Source organism: Eumetopias jubatus, unplaced genomic scaffold, assembly GCF_037043125.1.
Source record: "Eumetopias jubatus isolate StellerSeaLion01/CBP00866 unplaced genomic scaffold, mEumJub1_p1.0 scaffold_6, whole genome shotgun sequence".
Taxonomy (NCBI): Eukaryota; Metazoa; Chordata; class Mammalia; order Carnivora; family Otariidae; genus Eumetopias; species Eumetopias jubatus.
The window spans coordinates 42,202,812-42,230,811 of NW_028274812.1; positions in this window are offsets into that span (position 1 = coordinate 42,202,812).

The following is a 28,000-nucleotide window of genomic DNA, read 5'->3' on the forward strand; positions in this document are numbered from 1 at the left end:
CAATACAAGTATTTCACAGAAACTGATGAGAAGACTCTACATTTATCTTCTTTTAATCCGAAATAAAAATAGGAAAAAAATTATGGATCTCATATGGTTTTGCTGGATCCTAAAAAAAATCTTTTGTTGTTTAAAAAATAGCATATTTTCATGAATATGGTTAGATATGCAAATTATAGAGTGAATTTTTAAAATTTCTTTTGATTTATCTATACCTATCATTAGTCACCTTTATTTTTTTACCATATACTGCTTTTTCTTTTAGTACCATTATGTGTCCTGTTGCTAGTGATATTTTATACAAAATATATTTGATTTTCCATTGTTTTCTAACTCAATACATTTTTAAGTAATAGTCATCATATTTGCACATGATCCAGTCAATTGCCCAAGTAAAATATTGTGATTTATAGATAGATCATAACTGTAAGTGACCTTTCTGTCAGAGGCCTTTGCACATTTCCATAACACCTACTCCGTCTTCAAAAGTAAGCTTTCTGAGAAGGTCTCCCTGATCCCACAACGCTGGAAAAAGAGAGGACTGTGTGATTTACTTTTCCAGATTGCTCATGCACACGTATGACAATTTGCAGCTGGCTGGAGTTCAGCCAGGGCTGTGGCCAGGGGCATTGGCTTTTCTCTATGTAGATCTCCCCCCATGCTGATTGAACTTCTTTATTACATACATCATGATAGCTGGATTCCAAGAGTGAGGGTCCAGTAGACAGGAGGTGGAAGCTGCCACTTTTTAAAAGTTTGGCATAGGGTCACTTCTGCAAAGTTCTCCTGAAAGATGTCTTATAGCACCATGAATCTATTCTTCATACCTCTTTTTATGACTTGTCATTATACAGATATTTGAGTGACTTTTAAAATTTTCTGTCTCCCATTAGATTATAAGCGTTATGTGGGTAAGGATCTTTGATTTCTCTCACTACTGTGTCTCCAGCATTTAAATCAATGGCTAGCATATATAGATGATCAATAGTATTTTTTATGAATAAATGAAATAAATTCAATATTTTGTTCATTTACTTGGGTGAGAAGCCATGCTTGTGTAGTGTTAAATTGATATCAGAGTCTGACTTTTGATTGAATGAAGTAATTGACTGTATTGATTAGAAAAACATTCTTAGTTTTTCCAAGTTGAATAGACCATTCATTTAAAATTTTCTACCCATCACTGAATTTCTCTTTCTAGGAGGATTTATTTTCCTTAGTCTCAGTAAAATGTACTTAAAAGAGTTTGTAGCCAAATTTTATATTAATTTAGATGGAATTAATGGGAATGAAAATATAATTTTATATAATTTTTAGTTTTTAAAAGTATTTCCTCATATTATTATAGTATATACAACCAATTAGGTATTAGACCAGTGGTTCTTGACTTGGCTGCACATTGGAAAAGTATAAGAGCTTTAAAAAGTTCTAATGCATGGATCCCACCCCCAGAAATTCTGATTTAATTGGTCTGGAATACATTCTGGAAATTTGTATTTTAAAAGCTTCATAAATGATTATAATGTTAAACCAAGGTTGAGACCCACTGCTTTACCCAGTTCTTCTCAACCCTGCCTCCTTGGTATGCCTCCTGGATATTAATGGAGCTTAGCTAATTTTTAAAAACGCTATGTGATTCTACTTTGGAGTCACAGCTGAGAATCACAGCATCAGACAGTATTATTTGCCTTTTATATTTATTTCACATCAGTTTATATCTTTTGGAATACATTTTTTCCCAAATAATATATGTGTGGTTTAAAAAAAAACCTCTACCTATTTCTTATTATATCTTTTGCGTGGTCACATTATTAATATTTGATAATATATGCTTAGCATCATTGTTTATATTAAATACAAGTAAACCCATTAATTATACTCTTAATATAATTTATTTCTTCTCTCTGAAAATGTTATGAATACTTTGCTATGCGCTTATTACACTAACACATTACATTAAACATGTAGAATAATTGTTTAAACCACAACTTTGATTTGCCTAGTTCAGTGACTGAGATGATTGAGCACCAGGTCAACTAGTGAGAATAGTAACGCAAAGTAAATAGTTGCATACATGATGTAATTTGAAAAAGCAGATTTCCCAAGAGATAAGTACATGCTACTGTTTTCTTAAGGTCTGAGCCTGAAACACAATGTCACTTCCAGTGTATTCCATTGTTCAAACAGTTGCAGGGCTCAGATTCAAGGAGTGGGGATGTAGACTATACTTCTCAATAGGAGGACTATGAAAGAATTCAACCATTTTCAAAACTGCTAAATGAGCACACTGAAAAAGTGCAAGTAGTTACTTTATTTTCTTGTAATATGCTGAACAATGTACCAAGGTTAAGCCTCTTACTAAAAGCAATTACAGCTTTGAATATTATAAAAACGTCATCTTAAATGCATCAGATTGCTGATAAGAAATAAAGGAATAGTCAAGCCTAAGACTAAATGAAGGTGCATACTAAAAGAAATACGTGAGACACTGAAGCTGCTTTATGTCTTGAAGGCATTTGCAAAACTGAGTAAATTAAGTTTCATAAGTCTCAGAAATAGGACATAAAAATACAAGGTAAGAAGTTAAATAGGAGACTCTCTATAAAGCTGCAAGCACAAAAGACCACCCTGGTATAAAGGCAAACCGGAAATAGCAAACTACCCCCCCCCAAAAAACAAAGAAAATTGCTCTGTTCTGAACATTGGTGCTGATTGGAGGTATAAAAAACTAATACTGAGAATAAACAAAAATAAGCTGTTTTTAAATCCATAGTGAAGTCCCAGTATTGTGGTAACCAGAAAATATCCTTAACATTTCAATGACTATTTAAATCAGAGAATAGTCATACAAAACAATAGCATAGAAATTTAAAAAAAAAAAGAACAAAGTCAAAGTCAATAACACAAAAAGGTAAATTGAGAAAAAGAAGCCAGATACAACATTTTACATAGTCTATAATACAATTATATGAATTTCAATAGGCAAACCCAAACTATATTGTTTAGGGATGCAAAATTAGATGGGAAAACTGGAAATAAAGCAGTAGATGAATCCTACAAAAATGAGAATAGTTTGTATTTCTAGTCAGATGAGAGAAGGTTTAAATCAGTTAAGACATTAAAAAATTACAACATTGTTAGGAGATTTTAACTCAGCCTCCTTAGTATTTGATAAATCAAAAGATGAGATAAATATAGCCAACTAGTTAAGTCAGAGAATTTAGAAAGTTTTTTGGATAAAGAAATTCATTTTCTATAAATCAATCACATTTCTGTACTTGAGAAAACAAATAATTATGATACAAAAATACAAAGAATATAAAGTATCTGGGAATGATTTAAGATAAGTTATGCATGTCTTTTATGTTAAGAACATTTTGAAGACATTGAAAAAGTACCAAATAATGGATATATTAATCATGTTTATTGATTAGAAGTCACAGTATTATATTAGTAGAGTCAAGAAACTAAAAAAAAATCTTAACAGGCTTCTATGTAAGTATGTATACTTGTGTATATGTAATCTGATAAACTTATTTGAAAATTTATGTGAATGAGCAAAGGGCAAAGAATAACCAATTAATCAATAAGTAGAACAAGTGGGGAGACTTGCTTTTTTGTATAAGCTGTAATTATTTTATTACTACAGTAATTAATTCAGCAGTTTAATGGTGAAGGAATAAGCAAATTAGTGAAGTGAGAACATAGAAATACATCTACAAAAATAGTAATCTGATTTATGCAAACTAGTAGCAAAAACATTTTTGGTTAAATGAAGTTAGGATACATAATTTTCTATATGGAATGAAAATAAAGTTGAAATCCTACCTCTTTTCATGTAAAAAAATCAATTATAGTTGTCTTAAGAACTTAGATGTAAAAGGCAAACTAAAAAGTTTTGTAAAAACCGTACGGGAGAATATTTTTAAGCCATCAAGTTAAAGTTTTCTTTTTTTTTTCCTCCAAATTTTTATTTAAATTCCAGTTAGTTAACATACAGTATAATATTAGTTTCAGGTATAGAATTTAATGATTCAATACTTATATACATAACACCTAGTGCTCATCACAACTAGTGCCCTCCTTATTACCCATCACCTATTTGCCCCATTCCAGCCCCCCTGCCCTCCAGTAACCATCAGTTTATTCTCTATAGTTAAGAGTATGTTTCTTGGTTTGCCTCTCTTTTTTCCCCCATGTTCATTTGTTTCTTAAATTCCACATATGCATGAAATCATATGGTATTTGTCTTTCTCTGTCTGACTTAATTTCATTTAGTGTAATAATTTCTTGCTCCATCCATGTCATTGCAAATGGCAAGATTTCATCCTTTTTTATGGCCAATATACGTGTGTGTGTGTGTGTGTGTGTGTATACAACACCTCTTCTTTACCCATTTATCAGTTGATGGACATTTGGGCTCTTTCCATAATTTGACTGTTGTTGATAATGCTGCTGTAAACATCGGGGTGCATATATCCCTTCGAATCAGTATTTTTTTTAAAGATTTTATTTATTTATTTGAGAGAGCGAGAATGAGAGAGAGAGAGAGCACATGAGAGGGGGGAGGGTCAAAGGGAGAAGCAGACTCCCTGCTGAGCAGGGAGCCCCATGTGGGACTCGATCCCGGGACTCCAGGATCATGACCTGAGCCGAAAGCAGTCGCTTAACCAACTGAGCCACCCAGGCGCCCTTCGAATCAGTATTTTTGTATCCTTTGTATAAATATCAAGTAGTGCAACTGCTGGATTATAGGGTAGTTCTATTTTAGTTCTATTTTTAACTTTTTGGGGAACCTCCCTACTGTTTTCCAGAGTGGCTGTACCAGTTTGCCTTCACACCAACAGTGTAAGAGAGTTCCCCTTTCTCCACATCCTTGCCAACACCTGTTGTTTCCTGTGTTGTTAATTTTACTCATTCTGACTGGTATGAGGTGATATCTCATTGTAGTTTTGATTTGTATTTCCCTGATCATGAGTAATGTTGAGCATTTTTTATGTGTCTCTCAGCCATCTGTATGTCTTACGGTAAAAAATTTTCTTAAACACACACACACACAGAAACCATGTAATGAAAAGTTTGATGAATTTAGTGACATCAAAGGTAAGAACTTATGTTAATTAAGGGGCATCATAAATAGAATGAAAAGACAATCCACAAATTAGAAGAAATTACAGCAAATATATCTGACAAAGGATGGTATTAAAAACATATAAAAGAGTCATGAAATCAATAAGATAAATGTAAACAGTATAATAAAAAATGGTCAGAAGACTTGAACATGCACTTTACAAAGGGGAAGCCAAAGCTGCCAATAAATACAAAATAAGGCTACAATGCAATAACACTTAACACTCAACAAGGGGGCAAATATTAAAAGGCTAGAAAATACAAAGTTATGGTAATGATGCAGAACAACCAAAATCATTATCCCCTAGTACAACTACTTTAGAAAACAAGTTGGATTAACCTCATGAAATTATGCAGAATCATTCTTATGCCATCGATTCAACTCCTATACCTGAAGTAAGAGATATGTACAAAATGTTTAAAGCAGTGATGTTTTAAAAAGAAAAAAGTCTTTGAAAATCAACCCATCAATCTTTCAACAGTCAAATGAATAAATGGATTTTGTTGTATTCACATAGGGGAATACATAGTAAAAATACATAGTAAAAAACAAAGGAACTAGAGCTCCATCCATCAGTAAGGCTAAATTTGCAAAAAAATGTAAGTCTTAAGCAAAAGAAACAAGGAGAATATATACCATACAATTGAAGTAATGCAGACCTCAAAAAACATGCAAAAGTAAATAACAATGTTATGAAAAGCACAAATTTTGTATAATTATTTCATCTAAGAAGATAAGACAGTAATTGGCTTTAGGAAGGGATAAATAAAAACTTTCAAAGTAATGATAATTTTTTCTTTCTTAACCTGGTTGGCATATACATGGGTGTGATACGTGTTTTCTTTATCCCTTATAAGTATAGCTTTATTTTAGAATTTTCCAACATTTACTAAACACCTTTTTAAATGGAGTGCTAGATCTGGATGTTATATGTGAGTTATGAATCACTAAATTCTATACCTGAAACCAATTTTACCATATATGTTAACTAACTGGAATTTAAATAAAAACTTGAAATTAAAAAGATACAACCTAAAAACAACAACAACAAAAAAACACAGGGAGTGCTAGGTGAGCCATAAATACCCCTCAGGTTTGAAAAGTTTTATATATATATGACAGTGTTCTGCCAATAGGAGAATTGCTCAAATGCTAGAGGAGTCACTATATTACTAGTATTTTGAAGTCTAGCTATTATGGCTGGAATTGTGTTACCCCTCAAAATATATTGAAGCCCTAACCCCCAGTACTTCAGGATATAGGATCATTGCAGATATAATTAGTTAAGACAAGGTCATACTTGAGTAAGTTGGGCTTCTACTCCAACATAACTAGTATCCTTACAAAAAGATGCCATATGAGGACACCACATACAAGGAGAATATCATGTGATGATAAGGTAGAGTTGGAGTTGTGCAGCTGCAAGTCAAGGAATGCCAAAAGTTGCCAGCAAAACACTAGAAACTAAGAAAAGGCAAGGAAGGATCCCTCTACAGTTTTCAAAGGGAGCATGGTTCTTTTGCCAACAGCTTGATTTTGAACTTTCAGCTTCCAGAACTTTGACACAGAAATTTCACTTGTTTAAAGCCATCCAGTTTGTGGTACTTTGTGATGGGAGCCCTAGAAAACTAATACATGAACAAATTACTCATCGAATCTTTGCAGGAAGAACCGTTGCTGGCCTCTCCAGAAAATAAGGATAGGCAGTAACTTATGTTCATTTTGCTTGGAGTTGAAGAGGAAGAAAGACAATTATAGTTTGGACAGCCTCTTGAATATAATATATGCAATGATAATGCATTTTTAAGTCAGCTCTTTCAATTTATTTTGGATAGGTATTCATATGTTTAAAAATTCAAAAGGTAGAATATAGTAATATAGTCTAAAGTCTCCTATCTCCATCAATTACTTATGTTTCTTTCCAGAGATAGTTAGGCACGTATTAGCACATCAGCATACACACCATTATTATACCATTCCTTTTTTCATTTTATACTACCGTATACTCTGTTCTTTATTCTTTCTTTTCCATCTAATTTTGTATCCTGGAGATCTTTTCATAGAAAAAAAAGTGCTTCCTTTTTCTTATTTATAGCTACATGGGCATCCAACAATTTTTAAGCCAGTGATATATTTAGACCACTAGATTTTTTCAAATATTTTAATTCTGCTCTTAAAAAAGAGAAGCAAAGTAATGGAAACTTTTAGGTAAAGAAGACTGAGTGAAGTTTCATCACAGATTTTTCTCCCCTAATATATAATAAATAAGTGATAAAATCTTATGCCAAAAACTTTGAAAAATGATGACCAAAGAAAGAAATAGAAATTTCTGTATCAAAATATATTCTGATTCTGTTGGCATCCTCATCTCCATGGCAGAAGGGTAAATGAAAACAGAAGGGGAACTGACAAAATCCTGGGGTCTCTCAGTCAGAGCCCTCGTTTGGGGAGATGCAGACTGAACATGTGACTAGGCAGCATGGGATAAAGTCAAAATTAAAACTTTGAGAGTAGGATCTCAGCAGCACTGTAAATGGTTTCTAGGAAATTACCTTTTCCAATGAGTCAAAGTCTTTTATAGCAGGAAATACCCCTGGTTGTATGGATTGTGCTCTTTACAGGACATTAAAAGAATTACAAAGATAAAATAGAAAACAGTTTCCTTAGAAGATGCGCAGGTATTTTCTTGTAGCCTCTTCCCTTTTTCAACACTACAAACTCAAACTGCAGATAAATGGATAGAAAACCAGATCTTGTCCTCAAACCGTAGTTTGGATAAAATGTGAAAGTGTCAAAGAGAATTAACCCTCACCGTGTCAGAGAAAATAAATGTTAAGATTAGAGGTACATACATTACGAACGGCAAGGTTTTAAAAAATGTCCAGGAACTAAACAAACATATTATAGCAAAATATTGGGTAAACAGAATATAGCAATTCACAACAGATGAAATACCCAGTCAAGAAAATCTATTGTTCTAGGAAGGGAAGGAAACTTTCCAAGTATGTTTTGAGCTATACAGAACTTAATAAAAATACAAAATCAATAAAACAATAGGTTCAAAAACAAGACATTATATAAGAGAGTAAAATGAAAAGGGAAATTTCAAGGCTAGTAAAAATAATAAAGTTCAAAATAACATTTACAGGGGCACCTGGGTGGCTCAGTCGGTTAAGTGTCCAACTCTTATTTTCAGCTCAGATCATGATCTCAGGATCCTGAAACTGAGTCCTGCATGGGGCTCTGCACTCAGCAGGGAGTCTGCTTCTCTCCCTCTCTCTCTACCTTTCCCTCTGCCCCTCCCCCTGCTTGCACATGTCCACATGTGCTCTCTCTCTAACATAAATAAATCTTTAAAAAAAAAAACCCACATCTACATTTAGAGCTCTAATAAATAAATTAGAAACAAGAGATAGGAAAAAGGGTAAAATGTTGAATGTATGCCCTGGGTGAAATACTTAATAATAAATTCAATGAAAAAAAAGATTTTAAAAGTTACAGAAGATGAGAGCTTTGGAGGGCAAAGATGATCTCATATAAAGATGATTGCTGACTCTGAAGTTGAGAATCTAGATAATGGACAAGAAAACTATAAAGAGATAAAAAAGGGAAAAATTCCTCCTAAATTAAGACAGATATTAGAATGATCTGAGATAAATTATGGCCTTCAGAGAAAGACTTTTTTAGACATCTAGGAAGGAAAAATAGTCCTGTCTCCTGCAATGGCTGGAAAGCAGGAAATCATAAGTATCACAAATTTCTCCACAACAACTTTCAATACCATCTAGAAAGCCTATAAAATTCTGAGGGAAAGCAAAAATGACCTAAAAATATTTACGTAGCTAAGTTATCGTTTATAGTAAAAGCAACATTTGACTGACATTCTCAAAGAAAAGAACTCAGGGGCTATAGTCCTAGGATCTTTTCTCAAAGTACCTATGCATTGATGAAGTCTAAGTAATCAAAAGTGAATCAAATAAGAATTCAAGAACAGAAACAGATTTGTAATGAGTGTAGTAGGCAGAATTCTAACATGTCCCTCCAAGATACGTGTGCCTTGCTTTATATGCCTTATATAATCCTCCCTCCTTGAATATGGGATGGATCAAATAAATATGATCAGGTATTACTTTTTTGATTAGGTCATTAATCAGTTAACTTGGAGTTAATCAAAAGGCAGATTATCCCAGGTGGGCCTGTTTTTATCAGGGGAATCCTTTAAAGATGGGAAGTTTCAGAACCGCTCTCCTGGTGGCCTGAAAGAAAGCTGGCTCCTTGGAAGCTTGAAAAGCAGAACATTACTTCTATAAGGAAAATTTTAGGGTCTAAATTTAGGGAGTCTAATATAGCTAGTTAAGAATTTTAGAAAATAAAATCGTTTGGCAAAAAAAGAGCTGTAATGATTCTTATGTGTATATAGGATTTTTCAAAGGGATAATGAGCAGTACTGATGTAGGGAAAAGATGTTAGGGTTTGAAGCCAATGGCCAAGAAAGAGTTCTTGAAACATCTTTGGTGCAAAGAGGTGGTTTTATTAAGGCACAGGCACAGGACCCATGGGCAGAGAGAGCTGCACTGGGGTCATGAGGAGTGGCCCATTTTATCCTTTCAAGTTGGGAGGGGGTTAGAGATAGCGTAAGTCTAAGGAATTTTGGAAACAAGGTTTCCAGGGCTGGGAGGGGACTAGCTATTGTTGGGAAAGGGTTATTTATTACTGTCTAATAAAATCTGAGTCATGAGATATATATCAGTGGGTCATAGGCTTGAGGGATGATTGCCAATATGTATCTTGAGGGGGTAGAGATAAAGGAAGTTTCCAAAAGAATTTTCATATATTACAGTAGACTCACAGGATCCTGGGGGTTGGGCTAAGATTGCCTGTTGTCCCTAGCAAAGTATTGACATCAAGATAGTTGAGTCCCTAGAGGAATGTCACTGCCTGTTTCAAGGACTTGTCAGTGGGCTGTAGGTGGTAAGGAAATTTAATAATTTTTCTTCTGCCTTTGTTTCCCACATCAGTACCAGTATATACATGGCATTGTTAAGCTTTAGGATCCACTGGGGAAAAAGCACTGCTTCCTTTTGAGAGGTGAATTGCTCTTCCCATCTTCCCTGGAAACAGAGGACAAAGAGTTAAGTGACTGCATTTGAGCCTGCCTTTGAAACTGAATGTAATCAGGCATTCCTCAGGAGGCAGCCGCCACCAAGGCCAGGGTAGTAGTAGGTCTAAATGCTCTTTGTGTGTGTGCTCCTTGTACCATGTACATTTTGACCTGGTATGGGGCTATGCTTCAAATGAGATTTCTCAATTAAAGTGAAACAACTTAGTCTAGAAAGTTGAGTTTCATAATGATCGTATGAAGCTTCCTGTCTTGGCATGAATCTAATGATACAATATCAGAGAACAAATTCATCATTCATTGACTCCAAATAAATCAGCTTTCTCCATGCAGGAACATTGCTTTTCCAAACTAGTTGTGTGAATTCTTCTACTTAAATAAAGTACATCATGTTAGCATAGAATGAATCTCAAAATCTACACAAATCCCTACCTACTTCCAAGATCATCTCTCACCACAGGGGATTAGAACACAGAGGGATGTAACATGGCCTTAGCTAATGTAATCAACCACCCTGATCTCTGAGGCAGGTTTCCTGAGTAGTAGACAAAATGAGAAGCCTGATAGGGATGCAACTAAAGAAGTGAGCACAGATGGTTAAGGAATTCATGACACTCTTTCTTGTACTTTTATCCTGAATTTTCTTTTCTCATAAATACACTTCCTAACTTTGCTCTGCGTCTATACACAGGCTTGGAGTTCCTTTCACACAGTTCTTTCTTCTTATTTTAATATGTGTCAGGTTAGTCTCTTTGAATCTTTTATTCCCTAATGAATTTTTCAAAAAGAAGTTTTTATGAGTAGTTGCGGATACTGGCGTGGCTCTTGTTTTTTTTCCTTTTATTTTATTATTTTTCTTCATGAGTGCTTTTACTTTTAATAATGATTATACCATAGCTTTCCTTTCACCACCTAAAATTGAAAGGAACCAACAAGTACTTATTTCTCAAGAAACGTGTCTTATTTTTCTGTGTAAACAATTCCTCAACCTAAAATGATAGCTCTGAAGCAAGCTATGTTTTATTTTATTATGGATACATAAGCAAACGGTAAAAGCCTCCGCACAGTTTTTAAGAGAGAATTATTCAAATTTTATCAGCAAAGAACAACAGCAGAGATAATACCAGGGACTCTTGAGGAAAGCTGGCTGCTTAAGGCTGACCCACTGTAAGAGAGCACTCTTTGGGGAAATCTCATTCTCTCTGAGCATTCTAACACTTCTTTCTGACTTCTGGTTAATATCTAGACACATATCATGCTTTATACTTTACACATTTCATCACTAAAGTTTAAAAATATGAGAGACCAAAGAGCTAAAATTCAAAAACAGTATTCACCTTGAGAAAAAACAAAAACAAAAAGGTAAGGAAGTGCAAACAACAGCACCCTGGTTTTGGCTTTTTGTTTTGCTAGCATTCATCTCTCATTTATAGAAAGGGGAGAATCAGTATTTCATCATACAATACTTTTTGTAAAGATAAATTTTGAAAGGATATTAAATCTAGTGATGATTTCTAAATCTAGCTAATATCAGGCTTATCAAAAGATAGATATTTAACTTAGCAAGTGAATTTGTAGAAAGAAATGAAAAATGCCAACGATATATTAAATAATTCTAATTTCACAAGGCAGAGAAGTGATATGAAAAACAAAAATAAAATTAGATTTTTTAATATATAGAGAGGTAAGCTAATTTTCTTCAGAATGTCTTTAGCCCAAATGCCCTTTGGTATTTAATAACATGACCTCAGTATCACAGCTGCTAGCAAAATATTCATGTGCTACATTTGTGAGGCCATCAACCTTTACCTTTACATTTCCAGGAGTTTATTTGTTGGACCATCCAGGATAACTAAGGGATATGAAAATAATCCATCTGTGCAAACTTATTTTTTTAATTTATTTATATATTTTTCTATACCATGACTACAGCGTTCAAATAGAGTTTGAAAAGGCTCTTATTGAACAAGATTGAGATCTGCAGAGGTTAATACTCTTTCAGTTCATGATATCAGAGCTAGGATTAGGACCCAGTGAGCCTGGCTCCCAGGTCCGAGTGCTTTTCCATGTATAGAACAATTTGACTCCTTATAAGGCACAAGTTAAAAAAAAAGCATTTACTAATAGAGTTATGATAAGAAAAGAATAAAATTATATGCCCTCCAAAATTGACCTCAAATAATAACTATTCTGTGATGTTTTTCTTGACATCCGTAGGCAAGGTAGACACTTCTTTAAATTCCCAGGGCTTGCGTTATGTTGTAACATATTTTCTTATCTTTATATAATTCACTAGCCTGTGAGTTATTTGAAATAAAAAAAATAAAAAAAAAAACACATTTTATAATCCCAGAGACAAGCATTGTTGAATGAGTTCGTAAGTGCACAAGTATACAAATTAACACATTCTGCAGCAGAGTTCCCTGTACATTCAAGCTCTTGTATCAAGGGCACAGATTTTTCTTTGTCAGACACCAAAAATCCAGAGGCCAGGTGTAATCTGCTATATGCAGGGATTTAACCCCCTCAGGAAAAAACCTTTACCAGTGAGACTCAGAAGTGAATGGGCAACAGTTTCCATCCCATGGTAGGGCAATTTTGGAGCTCAGTCTCCATGGTTCCTTATAGAGTTCCTAGAGGAGTTACCCAGGATGATTATTAGCTAATTAACATAACCCCTGATTGATTTTTTTCTCTCTTTATTCTCTTAATTCCTTAACTCCCTTCTTTATGCTTCCTGATTACCTGCCAAATAAGTTACCTGCATTCAAGTCCCTATCTCAACGTTTGCTTTAGGGGGAATACAAACCAAAGCAATGAATCTAAAGAAGGAGAGCAAAAATAATTCTGCATTTAATAAAATATTTTATGTAGTTTATTTGGGTGTGGAAACATGGTGGGAACTACAAACTACTAAAAACTGAGTGTATGTGTCCATATCAATAGATGTTGATATAGATGATATAGATATAAATTGTATTACCTCTTTTCTTTCACCTTTGAATTCCTGGATGATCTAGTTTATTTTTTATAGTTCTTCCTTTTGGTAAAGGTGAATAATGAGATTAGAAATCTTTATTGCTTTACCAAACACTATATAGATGAAACTGACCATAAGATGTATAAAACAAAAACAAAACAAAAAACAAGAAAAAGATAACCTCTGCTTTTGAGCAGAATAAGACATTGCTCAACTACCTGGGTGGAAGAAGGTCTGAATAACTACTAGTAGTCTCAATACCAGTTTTGTAACCAGAATTATAAAACAAAACCCATTAAAGGAAGAAATGGACCGATGGTCAACTTCCAGTGAGCTATTACTACATTTTCCCTATTTACTTATTGAAACAAAAGCTTATTGACAAAAGTTTTACCCTCCTTAACCACTGCAGTTTTCTTTCTTCTAACTGTTCCCTACCTGACTGCCTCCAAATACACAAATACACAGACTCAGTTTTTTTTTTTAATTTAAGGAATCCATACATATCTCTATTATGAATAGAACATATGATGTATTTTAAAAAATGTCTAATGTTTGAAAACTCACAAATGATAAAAGCATCAACGTTTTTTAGTTTTAGAGTCTTCATATCCATAAGGAATTTAGTCTACTAAATTAAAAAATGGATTCAAACCTTCAGGTTTTCAGAAGAAAATTTTTATAGGAATGAGCCTTCTACACTATACTAAATTTGTGGGATTTGGAACTTCTTGAATCTATTTTTTTTTTTAGTGCAAATATTTCAACATTCAGGTTTCAGGCTTTGTAATCATTTCACCAGTGTAACAAGATCAAGTAAGCTTACTAAACAGTTTAAGTGACTAAAAGATGGTACTCTAAATATTCATGGCTCCAACACTGTTTTATGCCCATCACCCTCCAAGGCTCTTTCACAACTTGATTGAGGAAAGGGTCCTTGATTTATCTGTATGAGTTTAACAGCCACCCAAATTTTATTCTATTTTGGCAATATAGTTTTTGTTTTGTTTTGTTCGTTTAATCAAGAATGCTTAATGGCTATTTCAAAGTGAAGGGAATTATGACTAAATTGTTGCCTTGATGCAGTTTTTTAATGGCTATTTCTTGGGTGATTTCAAATTCAATGTCATGTTAAAACACATTCAATTTCATATATGTCAAAAATGATGAAACTTACCAGACAATTGCATCAGATTATTTGAATTTCAAAAATGTTTCCTAACAATTTGGATATGTTAGATAAGAAATGCAGTGATTTTTTAGGAAGGATCATACTATCAATGAAATGCTAAGGAAGTAATGTTTAATGTTGAAAGAATGAAGGAGGGATGGAAAATGCTGTCTAGTGATAAAAGAAGAAGGAATAGAGGAAGAGTTAGTATGTATAGCATGTCCTATACATAGGACACCTTTATTTCTTCTTCCTTGCTTTTGGCCATGCTTTTGACCCTCCTTGGCATGTACTACTTCTCTTCTATATGTACTTACTACTTTCAGAGACTTTCTTTGCAAATTCTTCTATGAACTCTTCCCTTCTTGGGTTTTATCCTATAGTGATCTTGGCTGCCAATGGCAAAAAAATTATTTTATAAATGGAAATACGTAATTTATGTAATTTAGTTATTTCTTAAGAGTAAATAGTAGCATGATGCTATGGAAAAAATGCTTGCTATGCAATTCTATTTTCAGGATACCTACTCTCTAATTTTTAATTTGCTTGCATGTAAAAGAAAGATAATCATACTTAATATGGCTCATAGTGTATTTGTAGAAATCCTTGAACTATAAGAAAAATAAAAGACATTTATGTCACTGTAATATATTTTCTAAATACTTTATATATTTACATTTCATCCTAAACTCTAGGAGAATAGATATGTCCCAATATATATTTGTTGAAAGGAATTTTGGAAGGAAACATATGATGATGATAATAATAATGCAGTAATAGCTAACATTAACAAAGTATTTATATATTCCAGGCACTGCATTAAGTGCTTGGTACACACCATCTAATTTAATTTCTCATTTATTTTGCTAGTGAGGAAGCAGAATTTTTGAGAGTAAGTAGCTTGTCCAAGTTTACACATATAGTTAGCAGATGGGAAGGTAGGATTGTTAACCCATTTTGTTTTGTTTCGTTTTGTTTTTACTTCAAAAGCTATTCTTGTTGCATATCTAAAGGTGAGGGGGGAAATGTTTTTAGAAAAAAATGGATGGTTTTGTAGATGAAACTTTATATGCACTAAAAATATCTAGGTTTGTAACTGTTACTCTCTGAGCTCAAATAATTTGCTCAAACTGGAAAAACGAATCAATTATGGCTCCCACATATAACAGATAGGTATGTAAACCTAGTAGTAAGCCAGACCCTGTGTCTCTATAAGCATTATGTTTTCTTTTTTTTTCCAGTTTTATTGAGAAATAATTGACATACTTCACTATATAACTCTAAGGCATACAGCATGATGGTTTGATTTACATATATTGTGAAATGATTACCAACATTATTTTTTCTACTTACAAAAAGCTGCCCATTAGAGCAATTTGCTTTCCATATGCATGGCCACAACTGTTCAGTTAACACCTGACCAGGCAGCAAATTCTGATGGTGGGGTGAGTAGGAAGATAGTCATGCTCAAAGTATATAATCAATTAGAATATCCCAGCTACTGTCTAAAACTGAACTAACAATGAGAACTGTGGAACTAGATTCATCCAAGGCTCAAATTGGACATGCTGAACACTGAGTAAAATCACTAATTTTAGAGTTGATACAATTCCTACTGTTTCTATATTTCTCTGTTTAGACTTAATTTTTCAATTAAATAATAAAACATGTTTACATTAAATTGTAGAATTTCAAAGAAGTTTTGAAACTAAAGGTTTTTTTAAACCTTTTCATTAGAATTCGTAAGAGCAATTTTATATATTTGTACATTTTTCTGAAATATAGGGATGATCAAACTCAATGATCAGTGAGAATGATCATTTGATGGCTACATGGATGAAACAGGAATTTAAGTTTATGGAATGGCAAACAAGAGACAGTGTCCTGATCAACAAAGTTAATTATCTTCCTAGCCCTATGCCATGTGAAGAAAACATATATTTAAGTGAAAATTTAGGCAAAAATCTGGGCAAGCCTTGTTTGGTTTGAATGGATCAATGAGAGATTAAAAACCATAATGAAATATTGGCCTAAATTTTCCAAACACTTATATGAAAAATGTAACTTAAGATACATTTATAGGAATATATGTAATAGTAAAGGAAACATCTTTTAAATAGGTTATGGTAAATTGTTTATTTAATAGGAGGAGGTAAGTCTTTGTGTACTACATGTATTTAAAATAACATTTTAGATACAAAGAACAATTTTTATACTTTTAGAACTTATTTTCTATAGAGAGCTTAGATGAGTTTTTCTCTTAAATTGATCTCTTGAAAATACATATTTTATATGTATTTGATATATTCACATATAAAATTTTATAACAAATATTTTTTCATGAGTTCATATTTCTACAATAAATTAAACATTTATAGGTATGCTACATACATTTAAAAAGTAATAAGAAATTTAATAATTAAACTTGTAAGCTATTTTACCTTTTTTATTAATGAGTTAAAAAAGTAAGGTGTTTGTCTGATAAGAGGCAGAGCAGTGATTTAAAAAACTCCAAATCTATGCTCTTTCATAACAGTTTATTATCTTTCAATGACTTTACATTTGTCTTACTTAGGCTTCCTTTCTAAAAAAAAGAAAATTACCTATTGGGACGCCTGGGTGGCTCAGTCGGTTAAGCGTCTGCCTTCGGCTCAGGTCATGATCCCAGGGTCCTGGGATCGAGTCCTGCATTGGGCTCCCTGCTCGGCGGGGAGCCTGCTTCTCCCTCTGCCTCTGCCTCTCTCTCTCTCTCTGTCTCTCATGAATAAATAAATAAAAAAATCTTTAAAAAAAATAAAAAAAAGAAAATTACCTATGAATATTTCTAAGTGTAGAGTTGAAAGGGACCATAAAGATTACCTAAGGTTCCCCATTTTTTATTCCATGATTCACCCTTCTATGTCATGCTTTTTGAGATTATGTATACAGAAACTACATAACCAGGGTTAATATCCTTTCTTCTCAGTGAATGCCCCAGTATTAATTTATCATCATATTTCAGGAACACTGATCCCCACCAAATGCCACATCCTTTCACCAGTTGTTTGTTTATATGCCTGTTAGGAAGAAAAACCTTCTACTTGTCATATTTTTTTTAAATATTTTATTTATTTATTTGAAAGAGAGAGAATGTGCACACACAAGCAGGCGGGAGAGGCAGAGGAAGGAGGAGCAGACTCCCTGCTAAGCAAGGTGCCTGATGTGGGACTCCATCCCAGGACCCCAGGATCATGATCTGAGCCAAAGACAGACTCTTAACTGACTGAGCCACCCAGGTGCCCCTAAATAAATTTTAATTTTAATTCTTTTTTTTCTCAGGTATACACTGAGCCCACTTAAAGTGCACAGATTGGTTGTCTTTGAGAATACACTGGTTAAAAACCAAGTCCTTTCATCTCGTGTAATCTGTAATTCAGTGACTGGAGCATAATTCAAAAGAGCTTTAAATCAAGTGATTCTTGCCATGTCTGCTAAAGGTCTGGTCAATAGCAGAGTTAATTTCAGATGGCTAAGATTATAACCCAGATCACATTGCAGCTGCTGTGCCCACCAACTGGAACGGGTAAATTGCACACTTTCCAGGAGACACATATCAGGTATTCTCGCTCAGCGAGAATGTACAACTGTACAACTTGAAACACATTCCCCACAAAGAATAAGCCAAACACCCCATATTCACTGAAAAATGGTAAAAATATTAACACTTCATAGAATAGTCTTTGGTTGAATAATATATTTACAACTTCAAAGCATATTTTCTACCTAAAACTTAATTGTAAATTTACGAGATTGAAAAGCAAATGGGTTGCTCTCCAACTAGATTTTGAGGATATATAGTAACTTCTAACTTTTTGAAGAGTTATAAAAGAAGGAAGAGATGAAGGAGAGGAAATACTAGAAAGGTGACCTTATTTGTTTCCTTATCATTTTATAAGGAAGAAAAATTGCCTTTGATTTATGTTTATGGACTATTTTATAACAGTGTTATAAAAAGTAGAATTGTATTTGTCAGTGGTTTTACTGATTGGCATGGAAACTAGTTGAATATTTGGCTTGAATGTCATGAGTATAAATCCAATTGGTTTCTAATATTAGTTATTCTAATAAAAACTTGTGTCAGCCTCAGTCTTTCAAACAACAAGGATATAGGAATTAATATTTTTTTCTTTTTTGATCATTATTTTGATGATTCACTTTGAACTTCGAATTAATTAAAAAAAAAACTTTAGTATTCTCTCCTTTAAAAGAAAAAGAGCTAGTTTCCAGAGGTTCTTTATTTTATTAGAGACCTGGACTGCATAGTGTGAGATACTAGACAAAGAGAGATTACTTGCTTAAAAAACAACTCTATTACAACCCCTGGAAATTAGGAATAGGTTTGAGATGTGGTACACAGACAGCACGTGAGCGCACACACACACACACACACACACACACACACACACACACACACACCCCTCTCACCCACCCACCCAACCTCTTGGACTAATTCAGGAGAGGGAAGGATTCCCTTATTATTCCCTTATTCCTCTGTAGCACTCATAATTTTATTCATGAAACATCTTCATATTCAGGATTATTTGTTCGGTAATAGTTACTGTTCTGGTTGTCTGTTACTACATAAATAAATCACAGTTATTATTGCATGAAATTGTAATATGGTCAGGTTCTGAAGTAAGAGAAAACTTACTTCTTTTCTAGATAGCTGGGACCACTCAACTGGGTACTGGAGGATTCATTTCTAAGTTGATTTACTCACATAGGTTGCAGATTGGTACTGGTTGATGATCATGAGCCCAACTGAGACTGAGAGCCAGGAGCCTTGGTTCTGTCCACATGACTAACTGTGTGGGCCTCTCCACAGGCTGCATCCTCACAGACTGGTAGCTAGGTTCTAAGAGCAAGTATCTCAAACAACAGAGTATAGAAGGTGCCAGTTTTTTAAGGCCTAGAAACTAGCATAGCATCAATTCCACTTTATTCTATTGCTTAGTCACAGAGATCAGATTTATTGTGATGGGATATGGACCCCAAATCTTGATAGGATGAGTGTCAAAGAATTTCTAGGCTATGTTTTAAAATGACCAAAATTATTTGCATTTCTCTCCTGGGTATAATGTACTCACTTACCCCCAGACTTCTCCAAGGTCCCATCTTATTAAACAACAAGTTAAGGCTTCAGATCCAAAATCTCATCATCTCAGTCAAGTCTGTATACAAATGAGGATCTTTGAATTCAGTTCTTTGGGTAGAGGTCATCAAGGTTTCTTTCTTTATCTCAAGTCTGTGAACTAAAGAGACAAATGATCTGTGCCCCCCACATACATACTCCACATATGTGGAAATCCTAACCCCCATATGAAGGTCTTAAAGGGTGGGGCCTTTGGGAGGTGATTAGGTCATGAGGATGGAGCCCTCATGAATGGGATTAGTGCCTTTATAAAAGAGACCTCAGAGAACTCCTTAGCCCTCTTTCATGCCAGGATACATGAGAATTCAGAAGTCTTTAACCCAGAAGAGGGTTTTTGCCAGAGCCCAACCATGCTAGCACCTTGATCTTGGACTTCCAGTCTCTGGAACTATGAAAAATTTCTGCTGTATATAAATCATCTAGTCTACGGTACTTTGTTATAGCAGCAGAAAGTGGCTAGGACAAGAGCCCTGGATCCTTTACATTTAACAATTCATTCTTTGGTTTCTCTCTCTCCTCTCACATTTTATTATAGGCAGCAAGAAGAATCAATCCAGGAAGTAATTACAGTATTTTGTCTGGAGATCTTCTTATAACGAGGTATATTTTCTATATTGTACATTACTGCAGATGACAGTTTTGCTAACATTTCTGCCACTACATTACAAGGATCTATTTTCTCATTATCAATAACATTTCCTTACTTTCCTCTAAGCCCTCAATGTATACAAAAGATATATTTTTGATTGGGTTAAATGATCAATAATTATCACTTTCCTCATTTAGTTATCCTTCAACATTGTGAATTGAATGGCTATTTTTCTGACTTCATTTCCTTAAAAGATTATTAGCTACAATTCTTGATTATAACCATAAACACATGTTCTTTTTGGTGTTGACCTGAAGTTTCTTTCTTTAACCCAGTGTTTTATCTGAAGGAAATCACCATAACAACTTTTGCCTTCAGTTATAGTTAAAAAGATTATATGCTTGTTAAAATATGCCAGTAGGCCTACTATATGTTCACAACTACCCAGAGCAATTTGATACAATGGCTGAAGAATCACTGCTCTCAAAAAATATATCAATAATGCCAAAATATCAGGGAAAATTTCTTTGATTCCACTAGACCAAGTATTTTTCAAGTACAAATTGAGTGGAATTATTTTCTCAAATGCAGAGGCCCTTCTTTATCCTTTTTAGAGTCTGTTGTCCATCACTTCAACTGCTCTTGCCAATATCCTAAATTTCATTGTTTTTATAATCCTATCAAAACATCAGTTCCTGCAGGGGCCCACACACAGACTATCCATGCCTGCAGCCATACTGGATGACCAAATTATTCTTAAATAGTCATTCCTGTTGTTTTCAAAGTTCCAAGTCAAAGACCCCTCCCATCATTGTTCTTTAGAAATTGCTATTTGAACTGACTATTGCAGTCAAAATTCTGGTGCCCACAAGTGAAGTAAACACACCACTTGTGGAATTGATTTTTAATGAGGTATATTTCTTTGTGTATTTTTCATTATATCTCTTACAATATGATTTAGTGATAATTTAAATATTGTTTAGATGAAAAACTCCGTTTAGATTCTCCCTCACTCCATGCCCCACCAAAACACACAAAACAATACTTCTACATTTTCTAGTAATTCTAATAACTAGTTAGATTTACAGTAGGTAACTTCTTTAGATTAATGTGAAATGGAGAAATGTGTAAACATTTCAGGTTTTCAGTTTGGGGTCGTCTTCATATATGAGTTCTTACATCGTTTATTTATCTACTTAATGTAAGTAGAGAATTGAGAGTTAGCATTTGTCCTATGCTCATACTTTGGACACTTGCATTTGTTTCATTGTTTACTCTGCTATGTGTCATGTAAATATAATTTACTTTGAATACAATTTTCATCTTGAAGAATCTTTTATTATAGGTAATTCAAAAGTAGTCTTGCTAAATATATAAGATTTTCTTCTTTTGCTTTTACACTCTCATATTTAACTTTATGAGGTCATCAATTATGTGCAAATAACTATTAATATTAAATTCATTCTTATTGAATGTACTAATTTTCTAATGAATGACATTTTCAGTCTTGGATAACAGTGCTTAATTACTAGAGACACCATTAGAAATATTTAAAATAAGAAATGGCTGTTGTCCCCAATTTATTTTGTCCCATTTATTTATTTCACTTAATAAATATTTATCTAGCTCTTATTATATGATAGACCTCATCTCAGCACTTTATAAATGTTAACTTATTAATCTTTGTAGCAACCCTATGAAGTATGTACTACTATTATACCCATTTTATAGATGAAGACACTAAGAGGGTTTAAATAACTTACCCAAGATTCACACAACTGATAATTGCTGGAAATTAGTTTTGTATGCTTCTATTCTGTGCTAACAATATTCTTTTCCTTTCACCTTATAAATCATTTTTATGACCAATAATCCTAATTGATTCTGTCATATACCTATAAAATATGGTCATGTTATAAATTATGAATATGAAATATGAATACAAACTCAATATTGAGCATACAATATGCTTTTCTTTGAATTTTATCTAATAAAAAGCAGCATGTTTGCTATCATGTTTTGTTTGAAAAAAGTTTTAAAATTATTAAAACCAAAACTATTTTTAATGAAATGAAACCTTTTGTATATTCTTCCAATCTGTATGAAGATGGCCAGTGGCCAGAGATTTTGTTTTCTTGACCATTTTACTTTTTTCAGAAAATTCCTTTAGTGGAAATTGTAATTTCATTTTGGTAGATATGGCCATATTGTCTTTGTTTTCATGAAAATTTTGTGTCTCACCAAAATTCTTAATAATAAAAGAAAATGCATTATTTTAGCTGATGTTATACTGAAAAAATTTTGTGGCTTTAAAATTTGTCTCTTTCTATGTTTTTAAAAGTGTTTGTTTTGGAAAAGTATTTTTGAAGAGTTTCAAGTTTGTGTTTGATTAATGTGACAACAAAAACACAACCCAACCGATAGGAAGTTATGCTATAAATAAACCATGGCCACATTATCATTTTCATTATAAGTTTGATGAAATATTGTCTTAGGGAAAGATACACTACTGACAGCAATGAAAAACAAGACATCAGAAATTCCATTTAAGTGCAGGTGACAGTATTATTTACTGCCTTCCACTCATGTTACTGCCAGGCTTCTTAAATTACCCAGAGGGAATATATCCTCTCAGCTTGTGACAGCTGGAGGGGAAATCACACTGGTAGAACTACATTCTCATAAATGGCTAAAGAAGACTTACTTTTCTTCTGTTCAGCTTATATATAATTGGAAAGGCATAACACCAATGATTATAAGAAATACAAATTTTAAAATTCCAGGGTGCCTGGTGTGGCTCAGTTGATTAAGCAACCAACTCTTCATATCAGCTCAGGTCATGATCTAAGGGTTGTGAAATCCAGCCCCGTGTTGGGCTCCATGCTGAGTGTGGAGATTCTCTCACCCTCTCTCTCTGCCCCTCTCCTGCTCACTCTCGCTCCCTGTCCCTCACTCTCTCTCTAAAACTAATTTTTAAAAAACTTAAAAAAAAGTTTCCAAAAAGGCTTTCTTTTCAATATTTGCTTTCCAACAAATTTTGCCTACCTTATCATCTTTCCTTTTCTTAAAGTTAAAAACCATCACCATCATGACCACCATCACAAAATTCACGCAAATAAAATTTTCTGTTATCAGTGTTCTTCCTTATATATTTTAAAAGTCTTTACCAGTTATATTTCTTAACTCACATTTAAATTTAGCATTCTTTCCTTTTTTATAAAATTTGTTTTCCTCACCCTTCTTGCTTGATTAATTAGCTTTTTTCCTCTAATCATACGTTAGTAGTGTTTTAGGATGCTAGATTATTTCCAGAGCAGGTTTTTTTTTTCTTTTTAACAACTTCACCTTTTAATAATGGGAAGAAACTATTTGCCATTCCAGAAACAATTTTAGGGAAGAAAAATCTTCCTTATAAAAATAAACTTAAACTCATCAAAATGACAAATATTCTAACTTTTTACTTCTGTGATTTGAACTTCTCTCCTGCAATACTACCCACTTCATTTAACATTGTTCTTGTACCATCATATATTGAAGAGAAAACAGTATGACAGCAAAACTTAGGTAGTTCAGTTTAACAAAGGAATTTGTACAATGATTTTTTTTTAAATCTTTGGTTTTAGTGGCCTTTTTTTTTTTGTACACAAAGATAAGGAGGCTACAGAAAAGAATCATTTGGCTTTTCCAAACCATTTCTTAGATTAAAAATATAGAAAGACTTTTTGTACATAAGGAAACAATAGTTTGATCTACCATTTGTTTTAGAATAGGGACAGAGGCAATATTAAGATATACTATGTCCATTCAAGCTGTAAATACTACCTAGAGATACAGAATCAAAGCATGAGCATAAGAGAATAAATCCTCTACAGGGAGAACAACTACATAGCCTGTTGCTATGAGGCCAGTGCTGAAAATGGGTGTCACTGTGGAACATCAGGAAAAGTTGATGATCAAATGGCAGAATAATTTGAGACTTGGGGTGCCTAAGGTCTGACAATACACAAAGTAAAACTCTAATCTACAGGGCAGAAGGAGCATGTAAACTCTGGGACTGAGCATGCTCAACTGTGCAAACAGATTGGATTAGAACAGTGATTCTTGCTTATTAGCAAGACATCAAAATCACCAGGAGAATTTGTTTAAACATAGTTAAGCCCTACTCCAGAGTTCCTGATTCAGTAGGTCTGAGGTAGGGACCGAGAATTTGCATTTCTTTTTTTTTTTTTTGAGAATTTGCATTTCTAACAAGTTCTCTCTTGATGCTGATGTTACTGCCCCAGAAACAACAGTTGAGAAGCACTGGATTAGTCATTTTCCCACAGTGGTGTGCAATGGACTCATTTTCATAGATCTTCTTTGAAAAAAAAAATGAACAAAAGGAAAAATAAATTTTGTGTTGTTATAAAATCTATGAAATTCTAAATAAAAATAATTTACTTTTGCAAAACCTATCAGGTTAATTAACATAATATAATCACATGAATTTTTTATCTCAAAATAAGGTATATAATATACAGTGGTTTACACATCTTTTTTTTTTTTTAAGATTTTATTTATTCATTTGACAGAGAGAGAGTGAGAGAGGGAACAGAAGCTGGGGAGTGGGAGAGGGAGAAGCAGGCTTCCTGCTGAGCAGGGAGCCCAATGCTGGGCTCCATCCCAGGACCTTGGGATCATGACCTGAGCCGAAGGCAGACGCTTAATGACTGAGCCACCCAGGCGCCCCTACATACCTTTTTTGACCATGAAATCTCTTTCTGAGAGCCAAGTATTTATATCTCCCAGATCTAACATTTTATGGAACACACTTGAGGATATTCTTGAAAAGATGGTTTTAAGGTCACTTTCAGCTTTTACATTCTAATGAGAATCAAAATTTCTTCCTGGTCTTAGATGATGTCTAATAAAGGATGTTATGAGGTTAAGTAGGAAATTACAAACTTTCTCAAGGGAGCAACTGATTCTGTTATATCAATGAGTACTCATTAATTGCTAACTGATGTACATGTACAGTCTGACCATCTCATTGGATAATTATAGTGAAACTGAACACAGAATTCACACTGCCCCAATATAACAGAATGACTGACAGATGAAGTTTTTGAAACAGAAAATTTGAAAATCTATTCAAATTGGCCTGAATTTATTTACTAGTTGTAGTAGGCTGAATAATGGCTCCATAAGGATGCTAATATCCAAATCCCCAGAACCTGTGAATGTTACTTAATGTTACTTTAAAAAGGACTTTGAAGATGTGACTAAGTTAAGGATCTTGAGATGGGGTAATTATCTTGGATTATCTAGGCAGGCCTAATGTAATCACAAGGATTCTTATTAGAGGATGGAAGAGGGAGATTTGACTGTAATAGTAGTGTGTAAAAGTGGTGTAACATGGGAAAGATTTGACCAGCTATTGCTGGCTTTGAAGATGGAAGAAGAGGCCAAGAACCAAGGAATGTAGGTGCTCTCCAGAAGCTGAGAAAGGCAAAGAAAGGAATTCTCTCCTATTGCCTGCAAAAGGGATGCAGTCCTGCAGACCATTTTAGACTTCTGAACTTAAGAACTAAAAGATAATAAATGTATGTTACTTTAAGTCACTAACTTTATGGCAATTTGCTATAGCAGCAATAGGAAACTAGTCAACTAGTGGAAAAACATAAAACATATAAATAGATACTCTAAAGAATTTGTAATGCCCCAAAGAATCACACATTCTAAATTCAATCATCAAAAATATTATACATAATAGTACTAGGAGATATTTATTTGTTGCTTATTATGTATCAAGTGCTATACTGAGTGCTTTACATGCATTACTTTATTTATATGCATTCACTTATCGAGTTGTTACACAACCATAGGTAACTTATATTTAGTATCTCTATTTACTGATGAAAAAAATGAAGCAGTGATTTTAAGTAATCTGTACCTTATCACACATTACTAAGTGGTTGAGAAAGGCTGTGAATCATATCCATTTGTTCCAAACTGTTATGCTATTACCACTGTAATATATGACTTTCATCCACAATTAAGGGCAAAGTGATGTCTAAAGTCATGTCCAGTTGGAGATACCATGGTCTATGTAATGCTCAGCAGAAGCATGAGACAATTTTTAAGGCAATTAGTTCCTTTTTATTATGGTCTGGCTAGAAGGCCAGCATTCTTTCAGCAACTCCTATGAAAACTTGATATACATCCATATGTAAGATTTTCATCATGCACCTTGATATAGGAATTTTTTTCAAGGATTTTACATAGTTCTGTCATGATAAGCTTAATGGATTCTACATGCCTGCAGCTCTGACTTGTTTAGAATATAATCTTGCCATTTTCCTTGAGTGGCCTATATAAACAAATTTCAGTACTTTTAAAGGCATAGTTCTGTGATGAACCATGATAGTATTTTTAGAAAACATATTTAAAAAACAAATAATTTCAAATGACCAAAAAAGTACAGTTGTTACAATAAAATGAAATCACCACCTAGCACATTGTCTGGAATATAATAGGCATTCAAATAAATTAATAATTAAAAAAAACATCCAAAATATTAGTCAAAATAAAAATGATTTCTCTTCCCTACCCCATTTGATATGCATACCTACAGCTTCCCCAAACACATGTGGTGTGTTTGTGCTACTAGAATGATTGTACTATATACATTGTTCTGCAAATTTTGATATATTTTTTGTTTGTTGCTTGTTTATTTGTGTTTTAGGTTGTCTTTGCCTTAACAGTATACTATGAATTTTCTTTTTCTTAGTACATCTAGGTCTGCTTTATTTTTTAAAGTATTGCTTCAGAGTCTGTGGTATGAATATAGCATTATCTAACCGGTCTCATGTTGATGAATGTTCAGATTGACTTCGTTTTTATTGCTAATAAAAGTAATGCTATTACAAAATGCTGTAATATATCTTTATTTTCTTGATTGATAATATTCATAGACTAGATTCTTTAAAATGGAATTCCTGATTCAAATGTATTATACCTAGAAATTTTGACAGATAATGACAAAATGCCTCTATGAAAGGTTGCAACAACTTATAGTCATAACAAATTTATGAGTTTCTTTTCCTCTGTACTTTCACTGATTCTGGTGAGTATGAAAAAAATCTTTAAAGTTTTCCAATGAGATAAATTTTACATAAACTAGTAGGTGTTTTCTATATTTTCAGACTCATGCAAAGTAGTATAAAGAATACTGAAGAAGTAGACAATATAGTATTTACTTTCATACTCCTATTCTTATTAGGGAAATGATCCTTAGTAAGATTTCCTAGTTACTTATATGTAACACTGTACAAATGTACAAAATATTGAATGTATAACATACAGGATAAAGTGGTAGGATTCAAATATTGAACACTTTCAGAATCTAGTAAGCAAAGCAATAAATACTGTTGAATTTGTTTGGCAAGAGGTCCTACTCATCATTATAACAAGTAATCTGGATCTAGGGTAGTAAGGTAGTAAGGAAGTAAGGAAGAAGACATTAAAATTTCAGAAGCATCTCTGATGGTAGAAATGAATGAGCTAGTGGGGCTAACATACTGTTTATATACAGAATTTTACTTCTGTTGCCACAGAAATGCTATCATTTGCCGGTGAACTGTGATGATGATAAAGAAATAGTCTTTCTGGTAACCTAAATCTGGGTTTCAGAACTTCAGTATTTATATTTTGGGGGCTGATGTTTCATTAATTTATATGATTGCAGGAGGGACGTCAGGGGCATTTGGGGCTAGCTGTAAATGAGAGCTTAGGTGACAGGCAGCCAGCGCACATCTGCCATGTTGTAGCCTCAAGATGT